Raw genomic sequence first — 13292 nt, 5'->3', positions numbered from 1 at the left:
CATGTTCTTGCAATAACCGAGCATCCAAGTACTTCTTTGTGGCATTGCAGGTTGGGGCACATGAGCCATAATGGAATGAAACTCTTATGCCGTTTGGGTTATGTGCTGCATTTGAGTTTTTTTGACTAAAACCGTCTGTTCCATTGCATTCCGGAGGTTCGAATATCCCTACCTGTCAATTCTTGCATGATCTCATTGGAGATTTGGAGAAGCTCTATCTCTTTGAGGCATCAAATTGTCTCCTTTTTCTCTCTGTTAGAAAATCATTCAAAGGTTCAATTTCAAGTCAATTGCAATGGTTGCCTGGCTTTTACTCTCTCACCGGATAAGATTTTGGAGTTGCGATAGAAAGGAGAAATGTTCAAATTGCATCACTGAGTCTAGATATGCAGTAACATTCATGTTTATGAGAAATATTATATTTTCTTTACAGTATCGACCATTGCCTTGAGGCCATGATTTTGAGCATACCTTATGCAAATCACTCTAGTTCCAGTTTAAGCCATGTGCGCTCATTTGTGGTGTGTATTGGGTTGTAGTGGATGCTTTACAGGACATTTGGATGCAAATTGCAATCCTTTTTGGATGCACTGATAGGCCAAGATTGCCTTGTAGGCTGCTTTATTGATAGACGTTTAGCACACACATGCTATTTTATGCTCAAGGATAGCTTTGACACATTGCAGTTGATGCACTAATAGTGATATGCTCTCTTGGATGGGACATTATTGATGCTTATGCCCATGGATGATATTTATGCTTGGCGCATTTGGCTCTTGTTGGCATTGAGTTTGCCATTGTCATTGCAGGTTGACGTTTTCTTTTGGGCTAGATTTGCTCATATGGATGCATAGTATATGCACATGAGTTAGTTGTATTTTTTTATGCTTTTAGCCTTTGATCCTTCGAGTTTTTGGTGATATTTCCCTCCATTGCGGCATACATATTTGGGTGCACCTGGTATTTGGTGTGATTCCTTCTTGCAGGCACTAGCATTTGTGATTTTGCTTTATTTGCATCATGGCATCGTCTTTTATGTCTGAAAATGAGTTTTTCAGCATTAAAAAGTTTGATGGGACGAACTTTTCTTTGTGGAAAGAACACATTAGGTATGTGCTGTTGAGAGTTCACGCTCAACATCATGTGATCATGTGTGCATAGCACCATCACGTGATCATATGTGCATAGCACTAACCTTATAGAGTGCTATAAAGGAAAGGGTTAGATCCCCTAACCCTAACCCTAAAAGGGTTTGTATATATTCTATTTTTTCAACTAAATCTAGTGTAGAGTTAGTCATTTGTGATGTGCTCTCTAGCTGTGCCCTCTCTCCTCATCTCCACTCTTCTCCAATTACGGTACATGGAAATACCGAATGGAGACCATTCTTGTGCTTCAGGACAAATGGGAGTATGTCGATGGATCTATACCTAGACCATTGGCCGATCCAGCCACCAGTAGCTCTACTCCATCTGTTGTCACAGCACCAGCAACGGAATCTACAATGGGATCTACATCTACACCATCAGTTTCCACACCAGTAGCAGATCCTGCCATTGCCCGAGCTCAAGCAGAATAGCTCAAGCAGAATGGGATAAGAAAGACAAGTATGCCTATCACCTGATCAAGTAGAATGTGCAAGATGTCATGCTAGGATAGCTCAACACAGTCAAGACATCAAAAGAAGCATGGGATATGTTCGCAGCTCTCTACGAGTCCAAGAACACATCCAGGATTCTCACCTTGAGAAACCAGATCAACCAGAGTTTCCGCAACAGCAGTGAAACCGGTCATGCTTATGTACTCCGCATCAAAGACTACAACAATCAACTTGCAGCAGCAGGAGAGAGGAGAGACTATGAATCCCGCAGAAATGGTTCAAGTAATCCTGAATGGACTAGGAAAAGGATATGAGAATCTAGTCCAGAGTATTGCCATCCAACGGCAAATTCCAACACTGGAAGAACTTCAGTCAGTTCTACTTAGTGAAGAACTCAGGACTCAGGCCATTCAAGCACATAAAGGTCATTCTAATGATCAGGCATTCACAGCTTCAGACAGAAGCAGAGGCAAAGGCAGAAACAGAGGTGGATCATATCAGAAAAGTGGTCATCATCAACAAAGTCAAAATCAGCATCAGCATCAGCATCATCCTCAACAACACCAAAATCAGCAAAGAGGAAATCATTCCAACCGAGGAAGATTCCAAGGACGAGGGAATGCATCCACCAATGTGTCAAACATTCAATGCAACTATTGTCACAAGTTTGGACACTATGAAAGAGATTGCCGCAAGAAGCAATATGACCAAGGCGGTCAATCCAGCAGTAATCGAGGGAATTCCCGAGGAAGAGGAAATCATCGTGGTGGACATTCTAGTCACAGTCATTTCGCAAATGAACATGGAAATATGTTTCTTGCAAGTGAGGAATTGCATCAGACTGATACAATGCACCTAGACACTGATTTCAATCCCAAAGAAGATTTCAGCTATCAAGTCGACCAAGTGGAACAAGATCCTTGGTACATCGACAGCGGTGCATCATCTCATATGACAAATCATCAGGAATGGTTCACAGAAATGAAGCCATTAGAAGGACAAAATAATGTCATCTACACAGCAGACAATACACCGAATCCGGTTCAAGGGACAGGGGTTATCCCTATGAACAATTTCACTGGTACAAAAGGATTAGTCAAAGATGTGCTCTATGTTTCAAAGCTCAGCAAGAACCTTTTGTCAGTAGGGCAAATGACGGAACACAACTACAAAGTCATCTTCGACGGTGATGAATGCACTATCAGAGACAAATCCAAAAGAGGTCAGCTAGTAGCAAAAGGTGTCAAGGAAGGACGCTTATACAGGATGCTAGCTACAGTACCAGATAAGCATGCCATGTTAGCTCAAATGCAACAGATGCCACTATCTGCAAAATGGCACAAGAGATATGGTCATGTCAACTTCAAGTACTTGTTAGATCTAAGGAATCAGAATATGGCAATTGGGATTCCAAAGCTACAGTTTCTTGGAAAAGTTTGTGAAGCATGCTGCTTCGGCAAACAAAAGCGAACCAACTTTGTCAGAAGTACCTCTCGTGCACGATGTATTCTTGATTTGATTCATACAGATGTATGGGATTATGCCCAGACCCGCAGCATCAATGGTTCACTTTATTACTTGACCTTCATCGATGACTACAATAGATATTGTTGGGTCTACTTTCTGAAAGAGAAATCTGAAGTGTTTGCCAGATTTCAAGAATTCAAAGCCATGGTAGAAAACCAAACAGGCAGAAAGATTAAGGTCATGAGATCAGACAGAGGAGGTGAATACATGTCTTCAGCATTCATGAACTTTTGCAAAAATCATGGCATTCGAAGACAATTCACATGTGCAGATACTCCTCAGCAAAATGCAAGAGCTGAAAGGAAGAATGGGACTTTAGCAGACAGTGCTAGAGCAATGCTTAGTGAAAAGCATCTTCCGAATCAGTATTGGGCAGAAGCAATAGCTACAGCTAACTACTTGCTTAATCGGCTTCCTACCGAACCAATACAAGGTATGACTCCTTATGAAGCATTCACTGGACACAAGCCACGCATTGGGCATCTCCGCATCTTTGGTTGCATAGCATATGCCCACATACATGATGATCATCGCAGGAAATTGGATGCGAAGTCACGCAAATGCATCATGGTTGGCTACAGTGAAGAAAGCAAAGCATACAAATTGTATGATCCCATCAACCGCAAAGTCATTATCTCCAGAGATGTAATCTTTGATGAGGAATCAGAATGGAAAACCTCACCTACACAGGAGATAGAAGCATTGACTTCACAGTCACCTACAGAACAGGTTGATGAAGAAGAGCAAGAATTGCCAGCAACACCCCAAGCAGCGCCACAGCAGCTCAGACGGTCTACTAGGGAAAGCAGACCACCAGCCAGATTGACATATGCAGAAAGGCAAAGCAATTCAGGTGGAAACCACCAACTATGCTCTTATGACTACCATCATGGCTACAGAAGAGCCAGTGTACTTCGAAGACGCAGTAGACAAGCCAGAATGGCAAACTGCTATGAATGAAGAAATGGATGCTTTGTATAAAAATAACACTGGGAATTATGCGACCTTCCACCAGGAAAGAAGGCCATAGCCAACAAATGGGTATACAAAGTGAAGTACAATCTAGATGGCAGTATTCAGAGATACAAAGCCAGATTAGTTGCAAAAGGATTTGCACAACAATATGGCCAAGATTATGATGAGACTTATGCTCCAGTAGCAAAGATGGATTCCATACGGTTCTTGATATCACTAGCAACACTCAGTAAATGGAACGTGTATCAGCTAGATGTCAAAAATGCATTTCTCAATGGTTATCTAGACGAGGAAGTCTACATGCAACAACTAGCCGGTTATGTTGAACCAGGAAAGGAGAACAAGGTTTGCCATCTCAAGAAAAGTCTCTATGGCTTAAAGCAAGCACCCAGAAGTTGGTACAGCAGAATTGACAAGTATTTTTTTGATCTGGGATACATGAAGTCCAATGCAGATCATACTCTCTACTACAAAGTTCAAGGGGAAGATATTACTATTACACTTTTGTACGTAGATGATCTGATTGTGACAGGAAGCAAGGATAGCTTCATTAGAAAACTAAAACAAGACTTATCTGCAAAGTTCGACATGAAAGATCTTGGACTTATGCACTATTGTCTTGGAATTGAGTTCTGGAGAGATTTAGATAGCACATTCATGAGTCAGCTCAAATATGTTGACAGTCTCTTGAAGAAGTTTCATATGGCAGATTGCAAGATTGCAGCCACTCCCATGGAACAGAGTTTGAAACTTACTAAAGATTCAGAAAATCCTACAATCAATGATAGATACTACAGGCAACTCATTGGATCTCTTATATATCTGACAATCACACGGCTAGATATTTGTTATGCAGTAAGCTCACTAGCACAGTTTATGGCAAATCCAAAACAGTCTCACTGGAATGCAGCCAAAAGAGTCTTGAGATACATCAGAGGTACAAGATAGTTTGGGATAGAATACAGAGGAAGTCATCCACGGTTGCATGGATACTATGATAGTGACTATGCTGGAGATCATGAGACCAGGAGATCGACACAGGGATATGCATTTTTCCTTGGTCAAGGTGCTATATCATGGTTGTCAAACAAACAGCCAACTGTTTCTTTGTCTTCGACTGAAGCGGAATATAGAGCACTCACTATAGGTGCATGTGAGGCTATATGGCTCAGAAGACTATTGTCAAAAACAGATTACTTTGATGAGTCAAAGCCAACAACAATATACTGTGATAATCAATCGGCTCAAGCATTGGCCAAAAATCCAGTATATCACTCCAGAACAAAGCACATTGATGTCAGAGAGCACTTCATTAGAGAAAGAGTGTTACTTGGTGACATCACACTGCAGCATTGTGATAGCAAAGAAAATGTTGCAGACATCTTTACCAAACCACTCGGTAAAGAGCTATTCGAGAAACACCGACTAGCTCTTGGTTTGATGCAGAGGAAGGACATTCCCATTAAAGGGGTGTGATGGAATGTAATGCTCAGTCCTTCTTTGATTCCCCAGAATCATCATCTTGAGGGAAGGCCTACTTCATGATGTTGATCTTGAGGGAAGGTGTTGAGAGTTCACGCTCAACATCATGTGATCATGTGTGCATAGCACCATCACGTGATCATATGTGCATAGCACTAACCTTATAGAGTGCTATAAAGGAAAGGGTTCGATCCCCTAACCCTAACCCTAAAAGGGTTTGTATATATTCTATTTTTTCAACTAATTCTAGTGTACAGTTAGTCATTTGTGGTGTGCTCTCTAGCTGTGCCCTCTCTCCTCATCTCCACTCTTCTCCTCTCCCCTCTTCATATTTTGTCATGTGCTTATTCAAAATAAGTAGATTGAACCCTTTGAAGGGATTGCAGTAGCTAAGCTTAGAGCTATGTCTGAGGATGATTGGAATGAATTCGATGCATTAGCAAAGTCTACTATTAGACTTTATCTTGTAGAGTCAGTTTATTTCATAGTAGTAAATGAGCAAACTACAGAAGATTTGTGGAAGAAATTATGTGCCACAGAAGGCAACTACCTCTAATAAAGTTTACCTCATGAAGAGGTCGTTTGAGCTGCAGATGAAGGAAGGGGTCTTATTTTCTTGTCACTTGGATGAAGTCAATATTATTTTCAGCTAGGTTTAGGATCAAAAGATAAATTTTGATGCGGAGACTAAGGCAATATTTCTCTTATGTTCATTGCCATCCTCATGAGATACCTTTTGTATAGCTGTCAGTAACTCTACACCTAGTGGAGTATTGAATTTTGATGATGTATTGGGTAGCTTGTTGGCCGTCGAGGAGATTTGACGGAAGTCTATGGATGGCAACAAGTAGGATGCAGCCTTAAATGTGCAAAGGGGTAGATCACATTTCCAGGGGAAGTCCCAAGAAAGAGGGAAGTCTCATAGCAAATCCAGGGCACGGAACATTGAGTGTTACCATTGTGGCAAGAAGGGCTACATGAAAAAGGATTGCTACAAGCTAAAAAGAGAGCAAAAGTATAAGAAAAAGAATGCAAATTGGGGTGTAATTAAGAAGGAAGAGAATCCAAGGGAGGACAAAGGAAAAGTGAAGATCGAGGAGATCAATGTAGTCACCACACTGATGATAGTGACAATGTCATTACCTGTAGAGTTTCTTACCACTTCAGATGATGCATATTCCTAGGATTGGATTTTGGATTCTAGTGCTTCATTCCATGTCACTCCCCATAGGGAATGGTTCTCCACTTATGATAGTGGAAAGACAGGTTGTGTGCATCTTGGAAATTACTATGCATGTGACAGTGGGAGCAAGTGACATAAAGTTTTCTTTTGCAAATGGGTCTGCATTTGTTTTGAAAAATGTGAGACATGTGCCTAAGCTCATCAAGAGTTTCATTTTAGTGGATTAGCTAGATGATGTTGGTTTTTAGACCACCTTTGGCTTTCAGAGTTGGAAAATTCAGAAGGGCTCTATGGTTTTAGCAAGAGGTGCCAAGTGTGGGACATTGTATCCCTTACATGTATCAAGGGTGTGTGATTATGTTGTTGTAATAACCAAGTAGCTAGGTACTTCTTTGTGGAATTGCCTATTGGTCCATATGAGCCAAAATCTTATGCCATTTGGGTTATGTACCGCATTTGAGTTTTTCTAACTTTTATTTTTGTGAGCAATGTATCTATGGGAAGAAGACTAAATCAGTCCATAAAAGAATGGGAAAGAAAGAGCTTGATTTGGTGCATTCAAATGGATGTGATCCCATGCCTACACAGTCATTAGGCAGGGTTGAATACTATATGACATTCATTGATGATGCAACTAGGAAAATGTGGGCTTGTGCTATAGCTTGGAAGAGCGATGTGATTTAGGCATTTCAGAAATGGTTGGCTTTGGTTGAAAATGAGTCAAGTAGAATGCTTAAATACCTCTATGAACTGACAATGGTGGAAATCATCTCTCTTATGACTTTTAGCATTTCTGTTATATATGTGGGATCAAGAGGGAGCTCACGTCCCCTCATGCTCTAAAGAAAAATCTAGTTGCAGAACAGATGAACCGCACCATTCATGGGCATTTAGGTGCCAGATAAGGGGCTACCACACAAACTTGTCTCTGTCTTGGGGGTCGGCTCATATGAGGCTCCTTGAGAGATTCCATCACTCTCTCATCATGCTCCTTATTAGTGGAAACCCGTATCCTATGGGAGGGGCCTCTGTGAAGATCCATAGATGAGATTGTTATGTTTCTTTAGAAGCCCTTGTCATAGCAGGAGCTTCTAAGACTATGAGCTTGGGGCTAGGTCCTTGACTAAGAGCTTGCCTAGCATGGCTATTTAGATCATTGATATCTAGAACCCCTTTGCCTAGGGTAGAATCATTGTCTTTTAGTCCACCCTAGCCTAGAGGTATCTCATGTGCTGTCTGAACTTGCCATAGAAATTTACTCTTCATGCCGTAAAAGTGATCGGATTTCATTGTGTATTGATGGGGCTTGCCATTGTTGTACTTCCAAGGACCTTCAAATGATAACCCATTGCCTATGGAGCTATAATGTAGCACAGAGGGTCTAGCTGTACTCTCTCAAGATGGTGTCCAGGATGCATCAAAATTCTTCACTTGAGACATCGTTGCTTGATTGACCAATGGGTGACACGTTTTCCACATTGAGATGGTCTCTCCAACCTACAGGATAGATGGACTAAGTGTCAATCTCCAAGACACTCATGACTCAGTTCCACCCTCTTCACAGAGAACCCAATTCTCCCTAGAGGATGGCATTTGGGAGACAGTCACTAGCATCCTTGCTTGGACTATCTTGGTAGCACACTATAGTATAGTGATGGGGAGGCATCAAATCTAGCCTACAGACACTCAACATTTGACATCATATAATCAATACCCTATGAAGCGCTTGGATTAGGGTATAGTGGGATTCAAGAAGACCGCCAAAAGGCATAGGAATTTCTGCAAGGCATGGCCTGCAAGTACTTTTACATTTTCATGGATTGACGAATCCAGTATAGCCCAAGTTGCAATGTATGCTTTCCAATGCGAGTATTTCTGGTGGGTTTTGGGATGAGGCAATAAAGACTATAGTGCATGTGATCAATAGATCACCTAGTAAGAGTTTGGATAGTGGTATTCTTGAAGAGGCATGGAGTGGCAAGAAGCCCTCTTATGCTCATTTGCATATATTTGGGTGTGATGTATATGCACATGTGCCAAAAGTGCTTCGGAAGAAGCTAGATCCTAAGTGTAGAAAATGCATCTTTCTAGTTATGGTGAAAGTGGAGAGATGGGGTATCATCTTTGGGATACAGAAGAAAAGAAGATTATACGAAGTCATGATGTGGTCTTTAATGAGAAGCCTTTTTGCTACAGAGAGGCTATGATGCACGATGATCAACGCAAGTGGAAGTATGCTATGCAATCAGAGATGAGTTCACTCATAAAGAATAAGACTTGGGACTTGGTTTCTTTGCCACATGGAAAGAAAGAATTACCATGTAAATGGGTCTATAAGATGAAGGTCACAAGTGATGATGTGCCTAAGTAAAAGGCCCATTTGGTTGCTAGAGGGTTCAAGCAAGAGAAGGGTGTGGACTTTGATGAGATATTCTCTCCAGTTGTGAAGATGACCACACTTAGATGTGTATTTGGACTTATGGGGCAATAGAGGATATGGAGCTTATGCAGATGGATGTCAAGATAGCTTTCTTACATGGGGATTTGCATGAGGAAATTTAAATGGTACAACCGGAAGGCTTTGAAGAAAAGGGCAAAGAGCATTTGGTTTGCAAGCTGAAAAAGAGTCTCTATGGCCTTAAGCAAGCACCTAAAGAATGGTATCACAAGTTTGATGCTTTCATTCAGTCCCAAGGTTTCACAAGAAGTGAGATTGATCATTGCCTCTACACTAAAAGGGCTAATGATAATAGCCTAATACTCTTGGCACTTTATGTGGATGATATGTTATTGGCTAGCAAGAACACTTATGAGCTTGATGCATTAAAGGCCAAGTTGCATGAGGCCTTTGACATGAAGGATTTGGGACCTGCAAGTCATATTCTTGGTATGCACATCACACGTGACCAACGTAGGAAACTCCTTTGGCTTTCACAGAAGGAGTATGTTACAAAAGTGTTGCAGTGTTTGAATATGGAGGGGGAGAAGGCAGTAAGTACTCCATTGCCTCCATATGTGAAACTGAGTTAGGAAGATAGTCCCAAATCAAATGAGGAGAGGGCCATGATGGCCAAGGTTCCTTATGCATCAGCAATTGGGAGTCTTATGTATGCTATGATAGCTACTACTAGACCGGACATTGCATTTGCACTGGGAGTTGTTAGCCGGTATATGGCTAATCCAAGAAAGAGGCATTGGGAGGCAGTTAAGTGCATCATGAGATACATGAAGGGTACCAAGGAGGTGTGTATCTGCTTTGGCAGAGGAGAGATGCGTGTATTTGGGTACATAGATTTAGACTATGCAAGGCATATGGATAGGAGGAAATCCACTTCTGGTTATGTGTTCACCTTTGCAGGTGGTGCAGTGTCGTGGATGTGTCGCGCATAGAAGTGCATTGCTTTGTCTACCACAGAGGCCGAGTATGTTGTAGCCACAGAGGGTTGCAAGGAGGCTATATGGCTTGATCAGCTAGTGGGAGATTTGGGAATTCATAAAGGTGTACTGACATTGCATAGTGATTCCATGAGTGCTATTTAGCTAGCACAAAATCCGGTCTTTCATGCAAAGACCAAACACATTGAGGTTAGGTACCATTTTATCAGGGAGGTACTTGAGAACAAGCGCATAGAGCTTGTCAAGGTTCATACAAATGATAACTCTATAGATATGCTGACGAAGAGTCAGCGGTTTGAGTATTGTCATGAATGGATGGGCATTGGACAGTATGCTCATTGGTTGTTCTCCCTTGAAGGCGCATTGGCCTTTAAGTGGGAGGTTGTGGGGGTTAAAGGCCACTGTACCTTAGCTCCAGTTGTGTACAATACTCAAACACACATATATATGGATGACATAGAAGATTAGGGTGTTCTGCACCCACCAAAACTTGTGTGACTCTCTCTTCTGGCTCTCCCTCTCTCTCTCACCTTCTTCCATTCCGCTTCCATTGTTGAGATCTCTCATGTATCATTCTCTACAAGGATTCTAAAATCATTGGATCCAAATCAAGAATTCAATCCAAGCGATTATGCAGCTCCATGCTCCGTGTCATTTACATATAACTATGCGAAACGTGGAATCTCCTGCCTAGACTGCCCCACAACGATACACACTACCATGGATGTGAAAGTTATATATACCTCTACCCCCAAAAAACATTCCCTCAATTTGGGCACCTAATGAGACAAAAGTCACCACACTATTGTACACTCTTATGTTCTTCTTAAATGATCATCTTGTAGCGTCATTCCCATGCAATAAATCTTTCAAAATCTCAAGTGGGTCTTGTAAAGGAAACAATGACACATGCCCAACACCATAACAATGCTTTCCCACTACTTGTTGCATATCAGTTCTTGTTTGTTGCTTCCATAACTAAGCATGACAAAACTATGTAAGAGGTTCATAGGTCCAAGTGAGTGAATAGAATACCAATGGAAACATAGATGGGTTCCCTATACCATTGCATATGGGAGCCTAGAATACCAATGGAAACATAGATGGGTTCCCTATACCATTGCATATGGGAAATTGATGTAAAATAGAGAGTCACCCCCTGCACAATGGGAAACAATAGTAATGTTGGCAAAAGTGCATTGTCTTGATTCCAAACGTCTTTGATCCCTAGTTGCATCCAATTGCATCCTTCTAAATGTCTTTGAGCTCTATCTATCTATCTATCTCTATATATTTATGCATGTGCATTTGCGCATGCGTGCTCTATTTTACACAATGACCACATACACATGCTTTGCGTGCATGTGTGTGTGTCACACACACGCGCGCACGTGCACACACACACACACACACATGTTATCTTGATATTTTTGTCTCTTTCAATGCTTACATGTTCGCGTTTATGTATCTATAGCTGATTGCATAGTCGAAAAATGTGCATCCAAATATTATCACATATGCTCATTGTGCACATGTGTCTTTTCAATAACATAATCATTTATACATGTGAGCCCCTCAACCTATTAGTCACTCATCCATCGGATTTGTTTGAGTTGCACATGCATACATCTTTGTACAAAGTAGCACCATGCTCTAGCCATAGATGTAGCCGAGGAAGTTCAAAATTTCATTCTTATTTTTTAGAAGAGGATACAAAACTTTGGAGTATGACGTATAGGTGTAACCCACAAAGTAATTTAAAGGGAAAATATTCATGAAAATAGTATGAAAAGAAATTAGGTCCATCCAAAGGATCAATGTAGAATTTGTAATGTATTTGTAAGAGCAATTTAGATGCGAGGGGTCACAACATGGTCAAGCTTGCGACTCATCCTCGTCATTATAGCTGTCAGCCTGTTTAAGTTGACTTTGAATGTTGCCAATCCAATGTGCAACATTGCTACTTGTTCCTTCAAGATGTCTATCTGCACATAGGTAAATAATAATCGAGTTTTCAGTGTGCAACATCGCTCCTTGGTTTTCTAGTAACTTGAGTTTGAGGAAAGCACCATTATTTCAACTACAAAGTTTTGCAAAGAACCCTACATTATAGGTTCATGAGTACGTGAATTTATTTACTGATTTGTGTGTGTGTGTGTGTGTGTGTGTGTGTGTACACATACACATATAGAAATTATCACGTGGATTTGACTCCTTATAGACATACATACATACATACACACACACACACACACACACAACACACACACACGTACATACACACATACACGTGTGTGTGTGTGTTGGTGGGTGCACGTGTGCACGTGCACATGCGTGCGTGTGTGTGTGTGAGAGAGAGAGAGAGAGACTGAGAGTGAGTGAGGTGTTAACATCTATAAACATAGAAATTAATACATACATATGTTGTTGTCACAATGCTCACATTTTAGACTACACATAATTTAGTGTGCCAATATCGCACTTATTAAATTGACCATCAAGTGGATGCTTCAGAAGAGTCGAAAGCTTTGTTTTGGGGTTGCCTTTGTGTGGTGATTTTCTCTTTCTCTATGTGTGTGTGTGTGTGTGTGTGTGTGTGCATGCGCATGTGCTATACCACTCTCTCTTCTCATTCTTTTACCATCCTCTTAGGCCCATCTAGCTCCAAGACACAAACGTGGCTCTATGGACTTATCACTGTCCATCAAATCACATCACTAACTAGCAATGGCATATTGTTAACCAATCGAGGCTAACATGTCCCCCTTCCTGATCTTGATCCAGTCCTCTGGATCATGCAATGTTCATGGTTGTTGGAGTGTTGTCAATGAAGATAATGCAAAGTAGTCTTTCGCTGTGCACTGAACTGAAACTTCTTTTAGTCCATTGTAGCAGAGGGATGTACTGGCTCCTTGTTATGGAATGTTTGCTGGAAGTATGGATGAGTGATTCTTCTGGAACTAGCACCTCAGGTTTGAGTGAGCCGAGTTGAGTACTTGTGACCATTCAAAAAAGAAGGAATAAGAAAAAGGAAAATAAAAATCTAAGGGGTAAATTAATAGGAAGAAGGTGTTAGTAGGGATTGATGTAAGATCCTAGTGGTGTTAATGTTAGCAAAGTAAGTAAAGT

This window comes from Dipteris shenzhenensis, chromosome 1 (assembly GCF_047967505.1).
Source record: "Dipteris shenzhenensis isolate YYH24624 ecotype China chromosome 1, Dip_SZ_1.0, whole genome shotgun sequence".
In the NCBI taxonomy this organism is placed as follows: Eukaryota; Viridiplantae; Streptophyta; class Polypodiopsida; order Gleicheniales; family Dipteridaceae; genus Dipteris; species Dipteris shenzhenensis.
Note: the sequence above shows the minus strand (reverse complement) of the source record.